The sequence below is a fragment of the Pelobates fuscus genome, chromosome 3 (genome assembly GCF_036172605.1).
Source record: "Pelobates fuscus isolate aPelFus1 chromosome 3, aPelFus1.pri, whole genome shotgun sequence".
NCBI lineage: Eukaryota > Metazoa > Chordata > Amphibia > Anura > Pelobatidae > Pelobates > Pelobates fuscus.
In genome coordinates this window covers 316,187,243-316,206,836 of record NC_086319.1, presented here as the reverse complement: position 1 = coordinate 316,206,836, position 19,594 = coordinate 316,187,243, and the positions used below count along the sequence as shown (strand labels likewise).

General features: G+C 40.5%; 1 protein-coding gene across 2 annotated transcripts in view; it reads right to left on the bottom strand.

The window, feature by feature from the left end:
- Positions 1–19,161, bottom strand: part of ABHD2 (abhydrolase domain containing 2, acylglycerol lipase) — a 48,081-nt gene extending 28,920 nt beyond the window's left edge. Inside the window, exons 1-2 of one of the 2 annotated variants that reach the window (XM_063445638.1) lie at positions 19,043–19,161; positions 1,440–1,519 (exon numbers count right to left, since the gene is read on the bottom strand). The gene's annotated coding sequence lies outside the window, so the exon portion shown is untranslated. The remainder of the gene's footprint in view (positions 1–1,439; positions 1,520–19,042) is intronic. The other variant, XM_063445637.1, reaches the window with a different exon arrangement.
- Between the last annotated feature and the right edge of the window lie 433 nt (positions 19,162–19,594).

The window sequence follows — 19,594 nt, the reverse complement described above, 5'->3', positions numbered from 1 at the left end:
AAACCTGACGCCAGTTCTCCGTTTGTCCTTACTTGCAACATGTTTGGTAGGTATTTACTACTGCATACCAGGGACACCCTTGTCATTTTGGAGATGCTCTGTTCCAGTCATCTAGCCAACACGATTTGGCCCTTTGTCAAAGTCACTCTTTTTGACTTGCCCATTTTTCCTGCTTCCAGCACATGAAATTCAAAAACCGACTGTTCACTTGCTGCTTGATATATCCCACCCCTTGACAAATGCTATTGTAATGATATGATCAATATTATTCAGTTCACCTATCAGTGGTTTTAATGTTGTGGCTGATCAGTGTATAAACAAACTGAAATACAATTTTAAAATAAAGTAGAGAGTTGTTTAGATAGAAACCAGTTTGTTTTTTTGCTGCAGGCTAATGCTCTCTTGAGATGGGGCACTGAAGTTCATCTTAAAGCTGTGGAAGGCAAGCTGGGACTGCTTACTGACAGCAGTGAATCATAGCAACCAGAACTCCCAGGCCACTAACTACTAACAGGCAGAGCTGAGAATAAAGACACAGAGGAGCTTTACTTTCTGGTAAATCTAGGAGGAACAATACTTTTGTTTATAAAAAGGTAATCTTTGATACATACATTTTTCAGTTCTAAAAGGTTTTAGTCCCTTGGGCAAAAGTATATTGGCCCAACTGCTCACATAATTTTAATGAAATCCTTGTAGCTAAATATAAACACTGAATCTAGAATTCAGGTAGCATTTAGTGTTCTGACATTGCTCACTGTCTCTTTACACTATTTAACTACTGATTTTTTTTTGCAGAGGCCATGTTATATTAGTTCAGATTACTTTCCCTTCTATTGGTTTATAATGTTTGGACCAGCAGTATCAGAGCTATCACCAGAGGTTAATGGGACACTTAGCACTGGCACTACAGCTTATTGGAGTTAAGGCATAGCATTTTGAATGCAATCCTTCAGTTTTACCAAACCTAAACCCAAAGCCTAGTCACCTTTTTCCCACCCTGCATAATGCAGCTTTATTCTTAGAATTACATAGCAATCATGTACATGTGAATGTTGGAGGTGGCAGAGACCAGCACGTTCACATTTCACTGCCATCCAAACGGATTTGAGTTGTACAGCAGCTGAACTGGGGAGAAGGGGGGCTTTGGTTCCAGTAAACTACAATGTTTACATTGCAGGGTTAACACAGCCACTAGAGGCGATTCCTGGCTTCTCACAGAGTTTAACTCCGTGAAATGACATTGGACGCCCTCACGATTTTCATTAGGACGTCCAAGGTTTACAAAATCCTAGTACAAAAGCATAGGTGTGTTTAATTATAGTTTAGCCACACTAATTTATACAGATGTGTGTAGTACTCATTGCCACCAGATTTGTCCCTCGTGACAAAGGGGAGACCTGGGTATACATATACAAAAATTAATTAACAATAATATCTACTTACCGGTTTTTAAGTATTTATCTTCTGAATTTAAGCAAAACAGGTGAATACGCAACGTTTACAATAAGGTCAACTCGATCTAAGGAAAAAAAAAAAACTATTGACATTTACTCAGTAAATCCCTTGTATGAAATCTAAACATGTCATGATAATGCATTTAATCCTCTCTAAGGTTACAAAGCAATTATTGGATTCTTAATATAATGCCACGGTCATCATCATTTCAAAATTTAGAAAGAACAAAGAAGAGAAAAATATATCTTATTAAAAGACGAGAACATGAACACAGTAATGTAATTTTTGTATATTTAAAGTGCATGCACATTGACAACACAGTGTGACACAGTATTTTTATATAGGTTAACCTCACTTGTTTCTTGCATTTTATATACAAGTTTTACGTAGAAGACGACTTACTAGCAGAGGTGTTTTTGTCATTTAATGTACGTGTTGTATATTTACACAAAAAACAGGTCTTCCAGAGTCCAGCATGACTTGGTTGGAAACAGGGCGTAGAAGTGTTTCCAGTCAACAAATGGTATTTAAATGATAACACACACACTTTAAGTGTTCAAATAAAAAGTTAAGTTACGGTGTTTTTCCCTTGGTACCAATTTAACCATTAACATACCATTCTTGATTAAAAGGAATATTTAAATGTGCACGTTTCTGTGGCTGAACTATAGTTACTTTAAATGGTCATCAATAACTTGTGTGTTTAATGGCAGACAAATCTATGGGAGCTAGATGTCTGCTAAATTGTGATTTGAATAGGTAGGATTTATTCCTCGTTACATCTGTAGTTCTGTTCATTGGCTAAAATTTGCCTGCAGTAAGCTGCAAATTTACTGACGGCAGAAAGGACTGAATCAGATCAATGTTTAGGGGACATAGCAAGAAACTGTAAAAGCCGTCACATTTCCATGTTGCGGTGTGTAACATATTGGTAAAACGCATTGCCTATTATTCATATCATAAACCTAGCAGTACGAGGTTTTAAGAGACTTTACTGCTCAGTGGGAGCTCCATGCAGTGGAGAGAAGCCCTCTACACCTGGTCTGTTTCCTTACTAATCCGCACTCACCCAAACATGGTGTTGCACATGCGAATACACTCATTTGTGCCTAACACTGTAAACGCGTAAAAGCAAAAACATATCCTATAAAAGGGGAAAAACAAATCAAAAGATGAACACAATGAGTTATGTATACATAAAGTGACTTTTTGGTAGCATTTCCAAAATTCACCCATTTATGCCCTGGCACGATTGGCAAACTTGCCACATTTTGTTTGACAATTTTTTCTACCATTGTGAGTGGCAGATTTGTGTGACAGGTATATAGCCTTCCTGTTCAAGCATTAGGTTTAATGCCAAAAAAATAACTAAACCCAAATAGGAGCTGAAATACTGCTGAACATACATGCAATGCAAGGAATTTTAAAGAGCTAGAAAGCTGTATTCCTGGCACTATAGCTCCCTCTACCTCGCCCCACCCGGGTTATAAATCCTTTATTTACTTACCTGATCTCAGCGCTGATGTTCCTCGGCACTGGGCATCTGCTCCTCCCCAGACGTCACCACAAACCACAAACAAATCTTTCTATACTTTAATAAGAGCCTTGTCAATTATTTAAGAAAGCTTGGGGTCAAACAGCAACATTTTGGGAGAAGAAATAAAAAAAAAACTGCAATTTTACTCACCGTAAATTCCTTTTTCCTTTATATGGTGGCAATACAATAGGGATGTACTCTTCCCATAGGCAAGCATCTGAAAGAAATCAATTAACATAAAAAGTTCCTCCCCTATAAGAGACCCTGCAGCCTTAGGACCTCAGTACGTGTCAAGAAAACCACAGTGGAACCACAAAAACCTCAAAAAACTTTTTATTAATTAGATAAAGGGAGGGTGTGCTGTACTGCCACCATATTAAGGAAAAATGAATTTACGGTGAGTAAAATTGCAGTTTTTCCGGGCATATGGTGGCAGTACAATAGGAATATATCGAGATCCCAAGTAAGGGCGGGAATTAGTCCAAAACAGCTTGTAACACCTTGTGCCCGAATTCAGCGTCAGAGGCAGAGAATACGTCTAGTCTGTAATGCTTCACAAAGGTGTTGAAAGACCAGGTAGCTGCTTTACATATCTCTTCCGGAGATGCACATGCTTTTTCGGCCCAAGACGTAGCCATGGCTTTAGTGGAATGTGCTTTCAAGGAAGCAGGTATAGGAAGGTTCGATAAAGAATAAGCCAACTTTATAACCTCTACCAACCATCTTGCCAAAGTGGCTTTGGATGCAACTTGACCTTTGAATTTTCCAAAGAAATTCACGAAAAAAAATGATGTAGAGGAGCGTTCTAAGTAGATTTTAAGCGACCTCCCTACATCCAGTAGGTTCCAATCAAATTCCTAATCCGGCTTAGCCGGACCAATGAAGGAAGGCAGACAAATAGGTTGGTTGATAACTTTAGAGGAGATGATTTTCGGAAGAAATGAAGGCTTAGGGAACATAACCACTTTATCCGGATAAAACTTCGTAAAGTCAGGCGAAGAGGACAGCGCCTGCAGTTCTCCAATTCTCTTAGCTAAAGTAATTGCTACTAGAAACAAGGATTTTAGGGACACATTCTTCAAAGAGGCATTTTCTAGTGGCTCATTGAGAACAAAGAAATTTTTAAACTAAGGACAAATCCCAAGAGGGAAACCAGACTTTTATAGGAGGCTTTAAGATCCTTACTGCTTTAAAAAAAATCTCCTAATGAGAGGATTAGAAGCCCAATTCTTTACCAAAAAATGACAGAGCAGAAACTTGGATCTTGAGGGTAGACCGACTAAAACCCTGTTCAAGACCATCTTGCAAAAAATGAAGGATTGTGTCAGCAGACGGATGGGATCTAATGCAATCTTTAGTAATGCACCAGTGAAGAAATCTTGTCCAAATCTTCAAGTATATAGAAGAGGTAGAGCTCCTAGTGGAGTTTAAAAGCAATTGAAACCTCTCTTTTTTTTAATACCCTTATGATGCAGAATCAGCCTTGCAGCAGCCAAGCTGTCAATTTGAACATCTCCAATACTTCCACTGGGACATCCGCGTTTTCCTGAAGATTCGGCGTAACCGGAAGAGTCCAGTACGTTAAAGTCATATTTCTCAAACCAGAGAACCAGCTGCGATTTGGCCAGTTCGGCAGTATGGCCAGGAGACGTGCCTGATCCGCAGACACTTTGTGAAGAATTCTCGGAATTAAGCTTAACGGGGGAAAAATGTAAGCAAGGGGAAATTCCCACTGGATTGAAAGACCGTCTATTACCAGAGGCCTGTCTATCCTGAAAAGGGAGGCAAACGCTCTTACTTTTGCATTTGATTTTCTTGCCATAAGGTCTATAACTGGAAGGCCGAATCTCCACACCAGCTGAGCAAAGACTACTTGATTGAGTGACCACTCGTTCTGGGACCATTTTGATCTGCTCAAATCGTCTGCAACAATGTTGTCTACCCCCCGAATGTGAACAGCGGAAAGGTCTTCCAGATGGTACTGTGCCCAGGACATAATTCGAGAGCAAAGAAGGTACAATTTTTTTACTTTTGTACCGCCTTGTTTGTTCAGGTAGGACACGGTAGTCTGATTGTCCGACTGGATCTTTACAGCTTTCCTGAAAATGAAAACTTCGAACTCTTGAGGGGCGTAGAGGACTGCTAGCATTTCTCTGAAATTTGACGATTCCTTTGTTTCATCTTTTGACCAAACACCCTGTCTTAAGTGATAACCTAGGTGAGCTCCCCAACCTGTTTTTGATGCATCTGTTGAAATTACTACCCAGGATCTTAGGTGAAAGGACCGGCCTTATGTAAGGAATTTTTCCTGCAGCCCCCAAGAGATTCTTTCTTTTGTATGATTTGATATACACATGATTACATCCAAGTCTTCTTCCTTTTTGACCATTGTGTAAGTATTTCCCATTGTAAGGGCCTTGATTCCGCTCTGGCCCATTTTACTGCTGGAATCGTAGAGGTCAGATGACCCAAAACCTGCATGCCTTTTCTTACGGAACATTCTGATACCTGGAGAAGTTTCGATATCAACTTCTTTATCTTCTTCTTGATTGAAAGATGAATTGACAGGGTGTCTGAATTGATCAAAAACCCTAAAAATAGGATGGACTTTGAAGGCGTAAGATGTGACTTTTTTTAGATTTATAATCCACCCATGTTTTTCCAGGATTTTTAGAGTGTAGGCCACATCTGAATTCAGCGTGGTTCTTGTATCTGCTTTTATCCACCAGTCGTCCAAATATGGTACGATTGTGATACCCTGTAGCCTTAAAAGTGCAGTGATTGGCGTGAGGATCTTTGTAAAAATCCTGGGTGCTGAGGCTAGCCCGAACGGGAGAGCCTTGAACTGAAAATGATGGATATTCTTTCCTTTCTTTATAGCAAACCTGAGGTATCTTCTTGAGCTCACATCCATAGGAACATGCAGATAGGCATCCTTTAGATCTAAGGTGGCCATAAAATCTCCTCTTCGAAGAATATGAGTGACAGACTCCATTGTTTCCATTCGGAAATGTTGATAAGAAACGAGTTTGTTTAGGGATTTTAGATCTAAAATTGGGCGAAAAGACATGTCTGGTTTTGGAACAAGGAACAAGCGGGAGTATACCGCTTGATAAACTTGAGAATTTGGAACCCTTTCTATAACACCCTTTCTTAAAAGGGAAACAGTGGCGGTAAAAATGGCTTGGTTTTTTAATTTTGACTGGTAGGAGGAGACAAGGAAATTTGACCTTGGAGAATCCAAGAATTCTATTCGGTAACCATTTTGGATTATATTCAAAACCCATGGATTTGTAGTTGTTTCTCTCCATTTGTGAACGAATTTCTGTAACCTTCCTCCTACTCTGATGGCGTCAGAACCGTTTGTTTCTGTCAGTCTTGTCTTTGTGAGTGTCAAACTTCTGATATCTCTTTTGTTGACGAAAACCCCTGGGTTTATCTTGAAAACCCCTCCAATGCCTTAATTGGAAATGTTTGTACCTGGGCTTCCAAAAATACTTTCTGTCCTGGGGCAAGGCCTTTTTAGTTTCTGACATTAGTCGTACCAATTCTTCTAGGGGAGACCCAAACAACTTTTTCTTCTCCAAGGGAAGTTCACATAATGCAGCTTTTGAAGCAGTGTCTGCTGCCCAGGCCTTAAGCCACAGTGCCCTTCGGGTTACAGATGACAAACCCATGATACGAGCTGATAGTTTAATCACCTCCGCAACAATATCCATAAGATACTCATTTGACAACCTCAAATTTTGGAATAGGAGGGACAGGTCTTTGTCCTGGTATCACCCAGACCTTCTTCCAAGGTATTCAGCCAAAGATTCTGAGCTCTTGCTACTGAAGCTCCGGCTAATGCAGCTTTTGCCTGAAAACCTGCTGCCTGATGAGCCCATCTGCTGGAAGTTTCAGCTCTTATCCATAGGGTCTTTCAGAAATCTCCCCAATAGGTAAAGTAGTTTTTTTTTTAGACAATTGCGCAACTTGTACATCAACTACTGGTAAATTCTCCCATTTATCATCCTCCTGTATTTTAACAATACTTTTAAAATGACTGGAAATAAAGGCTCTTTTCTCTGGGTTCTTCCATTCCCTGAAAATTAAATCCAGCATCTTTTGTTGGATTGGAAAAAAATTACTCCTGGTTTTATCTGCTGTCTCATCAGCAAGGACCATAGTAACCTCTTTAATAAATTTCCTCAGCTCGTCACGAGGAAACCCCACTTCATTATCAGAAGATTCGTTAGAGGATTCTGAATCCGAAAAGGAACATTCCCCAGAAGAGAGTTCTGAACCAGAAGGTGTCCTCTTCCTTTTAGCTCTCTGTTTATTAGGTTTAACTGGAGAAGTCTGAGCTGTTTCTTTAAAAGACTCAAAGGTTTGGGCTAGATTATCCTGAAACCAAGACAAAAAAGACTTAATTTCTTGCTGCTTTGATTTTTCTAGCGATAATGAGGAGCAATTATTACAGATTTTCCTCTTGAACCCATCTGGCAAAGGAGTGGAGCATTCACTACAACAGAGATGTTTAGACTTGGAACTGGCTTTTTTAGAAACAGGAGTAGGAACCTTGTCTTTATCCATATTATCCGTAGAAACAGGGCTAGACATATCTGTAATACACAAATTTGAAAAAATATTTGAATTCTACTTTAATCATTCTATCTAGAAAGTTTTAAAGAATAGAAGCCATCAGGATCCTACCTCTAAAACCTCTGACCCGTGTGTGGGGGCTGGTGACACGGGAGATCATCACTGTCAAGCATCCATGCTGACAGACAGATCTGCACAGCATATATAGGCAGCTTACTTTAAATTTGGCGCAATTTTTAGGGGAGTTCAGACCGCGCATGCGCGATAGCGCGGTCGGAACTCCGGTGGAACGCAAAACCACCCAGGCGTACGTTCCACTGCTGTGCGCATGCTCCTCCGATGGGCAGGGATTCGCAGGCTTTTCATACCTGCCTCCGTAATTGCAGGATGTCCAATGGCCGTTCAGCGCTCCACCCGGGAGGCTATCAGGCCGGATCCCCCTGGCAGCAACACATGTGCCTCACCACTGCTCTCCATCTTCCAGATGCCGACCGTTCCTGTTGGAACAAGAAAGAGAACTGAGGTCCTAAGGCTGCAGGGTCTCTTATACCTGGTAAGGGGAGGAACTTTTTATGTTAATTGATTTCTTTCAGATGCTTGCCTATGGGAAGAGTACATCCCTATTGTACTGCCACTATATGCCAGGAAAATATATATATCTAACCTGCTATTTTTGTCAATGATAAAGATACATTGGTAAGTTAATTGAATGGTGGAATGATACACAGGTAGATTATGAGAAGACGATGCACCTGCTTTGGAGCTGGCTTATGCTGCTAGAGTGGGTAGAACAGTAAGATCAGTGATATTATTTTGCATATACACACGATCTGTGGCTTTGAGGCACAAAATACATAGAAACAATTTAGCCAAAAGCATAATGAAGTGATTATCAGACACGCAGAAAGGAAAATTGAATAATAACTCTTAAAATTAAATAAATTCCAGTATTGAAGGGTATACTCTGTCTATGAAGAGGACAAGGTTTTTTTCTATCAGGGTCCGATGGCTGGTACAAAAAGTCACAAAAAGGAAGGAAATGAAAGTAATGGTTTTCACTGTAATTCTAGATCTTGCAATATTTGTTTTATCTATTGTAAGAGTTGTCTTAGTAAATATGAGTCTGAAATATGAGGTTTAAATAATTCATGAATACTGAAATTGGAAATATTTTATACATAACCCCAATGTGTTTAGAATGTTAAAATTTAGGTAATAATAAGAGCACTAAAAAAGGCATACAAAAGAGATAAAAATAGTGAAAGATACCCTTTTGAATATAAATAATGCTATTTTTAAAAAACTATTTGGTACAATAAATCTAAATATGCAGCTACACACTTTAGTGTCCTACACCCAAGGGAACAAAGCCCTAGCACAAACAATCTGGGCTTAACTCAGACAGAGAGCTTTTGGCTCTCTAAAGGCTGTAGTGGAAGCGGAGAGCAGTGCTTGGTGGACCCAGGTAATAAGTTAAAGGGACACTATAGTCCCCAAAACAACTACAACTTATAGGGATTCTATAGTGCCAGGAAAACAAAGCAGCTTTCCTGTCACTATAGATTTCTGAGGTGTCCCCTCCCGTGAGCCTAAACCTCTGCCCACTCTCCGCGTCAGCCAGCAGAGGAGACCTAATGCGCATGGCGTGGCAATGACCGCGCTCGCATCAGGATTTCCCCATAAGAAACTATTATTCAATGCTTTTCTATAGGGAACAATCTGACGCAGGAGATCCCCATGCATAGCGTGTGGACGTCTAATAGACAGCCACTAGAGGTGGAGTTAACCCTGCAAGGTAATTATTGCAGTTTATAAAAAACTGCAATAATTACACTTGCAGGATTAGGAGTAGTGGGAGTTGGCACCCAGACCACTCCAATGAGCTGAAGTGGTCTGGGTGCCTACAGTGTCCCTTTAACCCCTTAAGGACACATGACATGTGTGACATGTCATGATTCTATTTTATTCCAGAAGTTTGGTCCTTAAGGGGTTAATGTAGTTGTGCTGGTGAATATAGTTAATCCCTGCAGGCTTTTTGCTGTAAACCAGGGCTTGATAAATTTGCTTGGAATTTAGGAGCCAGCAAAAAAGGTTAGGAGCTAGGTTGCTCTTTACATTGTAGTGGACTCTGCACAGATATATTGCTTACAATGGTGCTTGAAAACTATGATAAGCTCAAAAAAAAATGTTTCCATGCACGTGTTATTTGATGGAAAAAACATTAAATCATTTTTTTTTTTTTTAAAGATTTAGGCAGTCATGCATTACCCTTGATGCTCCATGGTTTACACATGATTAACACAGGAGTGGCCTTGGGTAGGATAAAATCATGCAGAATATGAGCTACTAACTGCATTAGTCTCGCAAATGATGAAAGGGACCCAGACCAATTCATCTCATTGATTCAATGCTTTCCTATAGGGAATGCCTAATGCGCACCGTACAAGCGCATTTTCCCCCAGCAACATCAGAAAAGACGGAACCAGCACCAAGGGACCTTGGCGCTGTAAGTGTTAAAAGGAGATATACAACCTTTTCAACCTCAGGAGCAGGGCAGAGATACACTACATCTCCTTTCCTCTCGACCCACCACTTGCCCGCTTGATTCTGTCCCGTCTCACCTGATCAGTTCTCTCTCCTTTTGTCTTGTGCCTTCCTTAACACACATCTTCAACTGCTCTCTTTCTTCTGGTGTTGTTCCTGCTGCCCTCAAACATGCTACTGTAGTACCCATCTTAAAAAAATAAATGAAAAAAAAATAATCTCTTGACTCGTCCTCCCCTTCTAACTATCGTCCAATATCCCTGCCTTTATCCTCAAAACTTCTGGAAAGACTTGTTTTTACCCGTCTGACTCGCTTCCTCAATTCCAACTCTCTCCTTGACCCTCTTCAGTGTAACTTCCACCACCCTCCACTCTACTGAGACTGATTTTATTAAAGTCACTAACGACCTAATCACAGCTAAATCCAAAGGGCACTACTCTACACTAATTCTTCTTGACCTCTCTGTTGCCTTTGACACTGTTGACCATGTCCTCTCATCTCTCCCAACGCTTATTCAGTATCGTCTTTTCTAATGATACCTCCTCCCCTCATCCTGTCTTAGTTGGAGTCCCCCACGGCTCCGTTTTTGGTCCCCTTCTATTTTCTTTTTATACTGCCTTAAACTTATTACCTCACTCTGATTCCACTACCACCTGTACGCTAATGACACCCAGCTACATCTCTCCTCCCCGGATCTCTCCCCTGCACGTGTTACTGCTTGCCTTTCTTCCATCTCTGACTGGATGTCCTCACGCTTTCTGAAACTCAATCTCTCTAAAACTGAGCTCCTTGTCTTTCCTCCTTCTCCTAATACTGATCCCCCTCTTTCGCTCTCCCTTCAAGTGAGTGGTACCCACATTAGTCCATCCTTGCAAGCGCGCTGTCTTTGTGTTATACTTGATTCTGGCCTCACATTTGAGCCTCACATCCAGTCTCTTACCAAATCCTGTAGATTCCACCTTAAAAACATAGCCCAGATCCGCCCCTTTCTTACACAAGATGCTACTAAGGAGCTTACCCATGCTCTAGTAATCTCTTGCATGGATTATTGTAACCCTCTCCTAATAGGTCTTCCCACAAGTTGTATTGCGCCACTAGAGTCTAATGAATGCTGCAGCTAGACTGATTTTCCTCTCCTGTCGCTCCTCTCCCCTCTGACAATCCTTACATGGGCTTCCTGTATCCTATAGGATACTAATCCACACCTATAAAGCACTGACCAATTCTAGCCCCTCCTATATTTCTTCACTGATCCACAGGTATGCCCCTTCTCGGTCTCTCAGCTCTGCCCATCTCTCCTGTCTGCTGCACGCACCCTTAGAGCCAACTCACGCTTGTAGGAATTTTAACGGGTGCCTCCTTTCCTTTGGAAAAGCCTGCCTACGACCATCAAGCTCTCCCCTAGTCTTCAATCATTTAAAAAGTGCCTCAAAACCCATCTCTTTAGGAAAGCTTATGGCCTCCTAGAGTAACGTCTACCTCACATACCTGTCCCTTGCTCTCTCCTAAGCACTCTTATCTCCTCCAGCTCTGCTTCACTCCACCTTGTTTGATTGCTACCTCCTGTCCTGTTGGATTTTACGCCCCATCTCCTATAGACTGTAAGCTCGTTTGAGCAGGGCCCTCTTCAACCTATTGTTCCTGGAAGTTTTTGTAATTGTTTCATTATTAAATCTCCCCCTTTGATAATATCGTAAAACGCTACGGAATATGCTGGCGCTATATAAATATCAGTAATAATTAAAAAATAAAAATCTAGCATTAGGAATATAGTTTTACATCTGATTTGACATTTCCTATCAAATCATTAATGCTGCACAAAACCTGAAGCATTTGCATGACCAGTAAATAGGTTACAAAAATTGATCAGGAACTTTTAAACACACTATTTATAACTGCAAATTCTATTTACCAACAGTGGAATTCACTAGTGTGACAATTGTTGGGAATTCAGAGTTAATTCCAAATTTAAAGGGACACTACAGTCACTAGAACAACTACAGCTTATTGTATTTGTTCTGGTGAGTAGAATTATTTCCTTCAGGCTTTTTGCTGTAAACACTGTCTTCTCAGAGAAAATGCAGTGTTTATATTAACAGCCTAGGGATAACTTCACTGGCCACTCCTCAGATGCTGCTAGAGGTGCTTCCTGGGGCCACACTCTGCATGCAGACACTGCACATTCCTCATAGAGATGCATTGATTCAATTCATCTCTATAAGGAGATGCTGATAGGCCATTACGGTGTTTGACTTGTGCTGGCTCTGCCTCTGATCTCCCTCGTTGACTGTCTCAGCCAATGCTACGGGGAAGCATTGTGATTGGCTTAGACCGCCACTTCTGATGATGTCAGCAAACAGAATGCAGGCAGGGGCAGAGCCAGCAGCTGCAGACTTGAATACAAGTAAGAGTTTACTATATTTAGGGAGGCAAGAGGGGCCAGATGGTGATTTTAACAATATAGGGTCAGGAATACATTTTTGTGTTCCTGACCCTATAGTGTTCCTTTAAGGCCAAAATAGCAAAATTGGAAAAATTCTCCCAAGTCAGCTGTGCTTCTAGCTCAGCAACTTTTGCTTTAAAATTCTAAATTCACAGCACTCCGCACCTTAGTAAATAACCCTACATGTGCCAAATGACAGTTGAATGTCCAAATGTATCGGTTTCAAATTAAAAAGTTTGGTATGTGAAAACACTTTAGTTTTGCAATTTTGTTTACTTTCAAAAGTTTCTACTTTAAATTGGCTGTCATTTGAATAGCTGCAAATTTGGCAATTTAAAAATAGCACGGATGCACTTTGCCAATGTGATATGCGTTCGAATGATGGTGTATAAAGTGAAGCTTGAAGGAGTGAACCTAAAGAGAATTGATGAAAATATAACAAATTTACCATCTAGCAAATAGATCCCCTTAGCATCAGCAAGCAGCCAGTGTTAAATACGGACAACAAAACAAACACACTTACCTTCAGCAATTTTGTTTTAACTGTGCAATCAACAGCTACCGATCCTTTCATGTATTATCTGCAATGAGCTCCCAGCTGCGGCTAATGGTGACACCGTACACCCAGACCAACACAGAACCCTATCTCCACCTGAAAGGTGAGACGTGATCACAGCATCCACAGCTTTGTGAAATGGTGATACAAGGAGTTCCTTATTTACAAAGCAGGAGGAGTAGCATAGATAAGATGATAAATGGTAACTAGTACTAAACACTTACTGCTAGAGATTTCAGTTTGCACAGCCAAACCTCACGGCTCATCCATAGTTACATTACTCTTTTAACGTACATTAAAAAATGTCCATAGTTTCTTCTAGACATTAAGATTTAACAAGTGACATCACAATAAAGTTCACACCAGACAGAGTCAGGCAGACAAAAAGAAAATTTCCAGGCACTCTAGGTGTTCAAGCCGCAGGTAGATTTAATGGTTGAGAAGTTAAAGAGCAGTAACGTTTCGACCTGCTCAGAGGTCTTTGTCAAGCAGAGTCTGGGCACACGGTGTAACTTAGCGAACAAGAGAATCAATAGGGGAGCTATTCCAAAAAGTGTTCTATAACAAAAACGTGCATATTACATGAGACTCCTTCCCCTTTACATTTTTGCACCAGTTCTAAGAACACTTTGATAACTTTTTCTCATTGTTTCAGTTTCCCCTTTCATTATGCTAACTTGCAGGAAACAACAATTTGTAATTTATGACTGGCAGGGAGCCAGGATGGAGGTGCTCCGTTCTAGGATTATGTTAAATTTCAACATTGTGGATTTTTACATTGAACTACTGTCTAGATCTCACAGAACCATATTTGCTAAATGTAGAGTGTAAGTAAACATAACATTAAATTAATAGGCAATAGAGGGTGCAGTAGAGGCAAAAGTAAATTTAGCTGATGCTGTCCCCACAGGCACCGCCTTTTTTGATCTTCAGCGTCTGTTGCTTCATCCTCCTGTAGCCCACATCAGTGCTATACTCTCACACATGCGCAGTAAGTACAACACCAAAAGTCTGTAAAGGATCCCAAAGACCCCACATTGACAGTGTCTTGCAACGACATGAATGCCTTAATCCCACAGCCATCGCTAGTAACGGCTGCGGGAAGTAATCAAACTCGTCATGGTAGCATGGTGGGGGGGGGGGGGGGGGAGGCAGGACAGAGCTCCTTTAAAAATCATGGAAGTTCACAGCTTTCCTTTGGTTTTTAAAACCAGGAGTGACTTGGAAACTCTAAATTGTTATCTCTATGGTAAAAACGATCAGAACTTCTAAAATCAAAACTAATAAATCACAGCTATCACAGCTTCAGTTTAAATTAAAGTTCATTCCTCTCCAGAACCAATCTTGTGTAAAGGAGGGATGCAGTAACAGGGGCAGGGGGTAGGTTACATTCCTGATATACCCATGACACTGCATGATGGCAGCACTGTTGGTGGAGGGGTAAGAGTTTAACATTTTCAAAAGCAATAAAATATATAATGTTTATAAAATAAGGATTTACTGCATAAAGAAACGTCAAAATGGGCTTGGGTGACAGGTTCCTTTAAAGAAGAGATCAGTAAACATGAACCTGTCCTTTGTAATCCTAAATAAATAGACATTACTTAATTCAATAAAAAAAATGTGAATGCATGTAAATAAAAAGGACTAATATGATTAGCCTGTCATAACCATTAGTTTGGGATATGACCAAGGGGTTTAAATCCCCTACTGTACAGTTAAATATTTATTTACTATGCACCCGTCATATTATAATTAGTTTTTGCTCTCCACATTAAAAAAACATTTTCAAGCTGCAGCAATTTTATAGAGTTTTTAATTAAGGAACAACCGATATAATTTGTTCCATATCAAATAATTGTTGCTTATCAGGGCGATTGACAATATTCTATACAATAAAAGTTTTGAAAAACTAAGTTTTTAGAGAAATCAGGCATTAACTGAGCATGCTAACTGCAATCACACGCCTATCACAGGCAGCCAGTCTCACCTCCCTGCCTTGAGTTAAGCGGAGCATGCGGGGACTCACAGAAAGGGGTGATGTGAGATCAATTCACTGGCTGCTATAGTTTCCTAATGCAGAGAAGAGTAAGTTATTCTTAATATCAGTAAATTATAACGGATTAACTGTAAATGCTGAATACCAGCTCTAATAATCGGCGGAACAGATAATCGCCCTCTGTAGTTTTAATGCATGACTGTTTTTTTTGGACAGCTCCTGAGAATAATGCAGGAATCAATAGCACTGCTGGGTACAGTAAACATCAACATACAGCCAAGGGTCCACAGTGGCATTGCTGTTCGGAGAGATATCCACACCTTTGGACAAGTTGAATGTTGTAAACCTGCTTGAGAGTAGACCAGGCACCCAGTGGGACCCAGGTAAGAGGGCAAATCATTGAAAAACAGGTCACCCGACTACTGGAGATCAGCGTCAGAGTACTCCTCACATTATAACCACTACAGTGGGCTGTGGTGGCTGTGATGGGTGGAGTAACCCTTTAATAAAAAAATATATATATTTTTAAATGGATCCCGCCCCAATGCCTATAGCCAGCCCTCTTTCAAACTACATTGGTAATGCATAATTTGCAATTCCATATCATCATTGTCAATTCCATCCAACCTGGATGGCAACGATTGGCACAGTACTCCGGCAGGGATAGATTCATTGGCAACACTGATATTTTGGATTATGATCCCCATGATTCTAAGAAAAACTATTTACCTGGTTAAAGCGACACTAAGCAAGAGAACAACTACAGCTTATTGTAGTGGTTTTGGTTTAAGGAGCCCGGACCTGCAGTCTCACCCTTGTAAAAACTGTCTCTTCCGTGAAAAAGGCAGTGATCACATTTGTCCCTTAGAACACCCCTAGTCACTCAGACAGCCACTAGAGGTGCTTCCTGCCAACGTCCAGCAATATTTGTTGAAGTGGCATTCTCACATTCAGCATGAAGAACGCTCCCCATAGAGACGCATTGGTATAATTCATCTCTATGAGGAGATACTGACTGTTAAAGAACAGCGATCGCCACACACGCACAATAGGCCCCCAATGCTTCTGTATGGATTAGATGAGATTATCAAGAATTATAAACCAAGCCGGGGGTCACAGTAGTGGCCATGGCAAGAATGGAAATGCAATTGATGAAAGGTGAATTCAATTTCTTTATTTCATTGAAAAAGTCCTGGCTTTGTAACCCTTCAATTTAAAACATGGCAGTTTTTAATAAATGCAATTGTTGCATTGCAGGGTTAAATCTTCCTCATATTGAGAGCCACTAGAGGTGCTTCCATGCCACCGATCTAGTTAAACTTTGTCCCTTGACACAAAAGTCTCCATAGGAAATAAGCTATTCAATGCTTTGCTAGGAGGATGTTTGCCACGCACATGCTTAAAGGAACAATATAGGCACCCTCTCGTTGCAGTGGTCTGGGTGCACTGTCCCTGTACCACATTGTCCTGCAATGTAAAACAGAGAAAACTGCAGTTACATTGCAGGACTAAGACTGCCTCTCATGGCTGTATATCAGACAGCCACTAAAGGCACTTCTAGGATTTTACATGACTTCAGTTCCCCAAAAGGACACTGGACGTCCTCACTCTCTGCATAAGGGCATCCAGCATCAGTTAAGCCCTATAGGAAAACATTGAAGCTGTGCTTTCCAATGGGGAGAGCCTAATGCATTAAGTCACCCTGCAATGCATTAAGTCACATTGTCGGATGACGTCGGAAGAGGCGGAGCAGCAAGGCACATCGGCGCTGGAATATGCTGAGTTAATAAAAGTTGTTTTTAAAACTATGTGCTGCAAGAGGGCACTATAATGTTAGGAATACAAATTTATATTCCTAGAACTGTAGGATCCCTTTAAGGTCCCTAATGCTCATGTAGGAGCAGCACTGGATTGGACATTGGTGAAGATGCTTCTTCCAAGACATCGCTGGTGGCAGAGAGATAAGCAGCGTAAAAAGATGCAGGTTTGTATTCCTAGTGATTCAATATTCCTTTAACCCCTTAAGGACACATGCCATGTGTGACATGTCATAATTCCCTTTTATTCCAGAAGTTTGGTCCTTAAGGGGTTAAAAGAAATAAAAAAACGAAAAAAAAAAAAAACCTGTTTACATTTGTAACATTGTCGTTTCCCTTAAGGCATCATGGAAATTTAAGAAATGGCAGATCCACTGTCAAATGATAACCATCACTGATGACGCAGAAGAAAACAAAATACTGAACAACAGTGTCAGTGCTAAAAGGAAAGGTTTTTTGTTTACAACTGTATGAAAGATCAAAGAAAATAGATTGAAATCCATATTTTGATTCTTTATCTTAATCAAAGCAGTCCCCACCATTTATTAAAAATGTTAGTTGGTGCAGTCCTGAAAATTCAAATGTTGTTTCAGTTGAATATGCAATCATACATATTCACCAGCACCACACAAACACAGATGAACAGCATACAGTTACATACATCCCTGTGAGTCATATATTACAAATACCAGATTCTAAAGATACTTATCACCACACAACTATCATCTTGCAATGAAGATAACATGTAGAACTTTGGGTCTGCTACAATTCCACTTTCTTATATCTGCATACTCCCAAGTTACTCTATGAGATACTTACATTTCATCACACTTATATGTGACATATTTTATGGTGAATTTGTCAGTTAAAACATTTTTTAAAAAATAAATAAAACTTTGTTATAACTTTCAGCGGTGTCTATGATCCTCACCCACATTAAAACTACAAGGTTTTTTTGTTTGTTTTTTATTTATTTAATTTTCACAAATTGTGAAATAGTCACAAATTGTGTGCATCCCAAATGTACTTGTAACCCAGGAATAATGGGAAAAACTACTTGACCTGTGCCATTTTGTTTCCAGTCTATTCTAATGTTATGCCATTTGATACACTAAATATTAAACAGGAAGAAAAAAAAAGCTAAAACAAGTAATAGATAAAGTTGTGACACAAGTATTCTCATCTTGTACTTTACATTTCCTCTTTAGACAAAAACAAATGTATAGTTCCTCTCTAATGCCTCGTTTCCACTGAGCGGATCGGTTCGGTTCGGTACGGTACGGTTCGCTATTTTGGGTGCTGGTCCATTCTAAACCTTCCAAACTGTACCGACCCGAACCGATCCGCTCAGTGGAAACGAGGCATAAGACATTCAAACAGGTTTACCTGCAATTAAACCACAAAAACAATATCTGAATGCATAGCACAGATCCCCATATTACCAACAACAACATTATACCCTTGTGGGGTTTTCTTTTATATACATTACCTATTAGCAGTTGCCCTGCCAACTGTCAAACGTAAGATTAGAGCCACAAAACATAATGACACAAGGCATAGAGGACCTGAAATGTATGACATAATTCTATTCTTTCAGCATTACCGAAGGCAGGGAAAGAATAAGACACGGGCTGATGGGAATTAATTTGAGATTGAATGAAGAGAAAGGGGTGATCTCCACAGGTTATAACTAGAAGAATAGTGATACCATAGCAGGTCTCAGCTGCAGGTGGGTTCGTTGTTGCCAACATTCTATTTGTGAATAGTGCTATTCTGAGAATAGAATTTTATACTACCCAATAAAAATAAATGATTGATTAAAAAAAAAAATCACCTGAATGGAGGACAATAATAAAAAGGAGCAGACCTGAGATGACATAATCACTTCATTGGTTTAAATTTCCATTAGAACTGATTGCATATTTATTATTATTTGCTATATAGTAAAATGTATAAAATCAAACTATATATCTATACATACAGTGAGTGTGTGTTTCTATATTTTATATATATATATCCTTTTTATTCCCCATTGTACAGAATACAGAGAGGGTTTACAAGGCTTGTGTGAGAGAGCTGAAACCTGCTGCCCAGTCCAAGTCTCACCTCGCTGTGGTGTGTCCACTCCTCACACCTGACAGTCCCCTCCGTCTCCTATCAAACATGAAAGACACGAAGCTGCTGCCACCACAACTACCACCGCCTTCCAGCACCTTCAGCCTCCCTAGCCGTCCGCACGACAGCTACTTCCCTGACTACTGGGCCGCCTGGCAATCCCGCCAGCCCATTGGCGCCCAGCCTTGTCAATCACAGTCCGCTCACTCGCGATTGGATCCCGGGACTCAGGGATGTCCAATTGGCCGGCATCTAGGCAGCCCTATGCTGAAGTGCTAGGGCGCGTGAGTCACTGGGAGCGAGAGCGGTTTACTGCGCTGCCATTGGCTGGGGCGCACGTCACTCATAGGCTGACGTTGTGAAAGCCTTGTGTGTGACACGTGAATGGCCCCTGTCAGAGTGTGATAAGCGGCCTGTCATAGCCTGGGATACTGTCAGTAGGCAGCATGGTGGACTTTACAGAGTTACTAAACTGGAGCATATAGTGTGACTTCAGCCACCATGCCCTCCGGGATACAAGTTATGTAGTCAGTGCTGATGGAC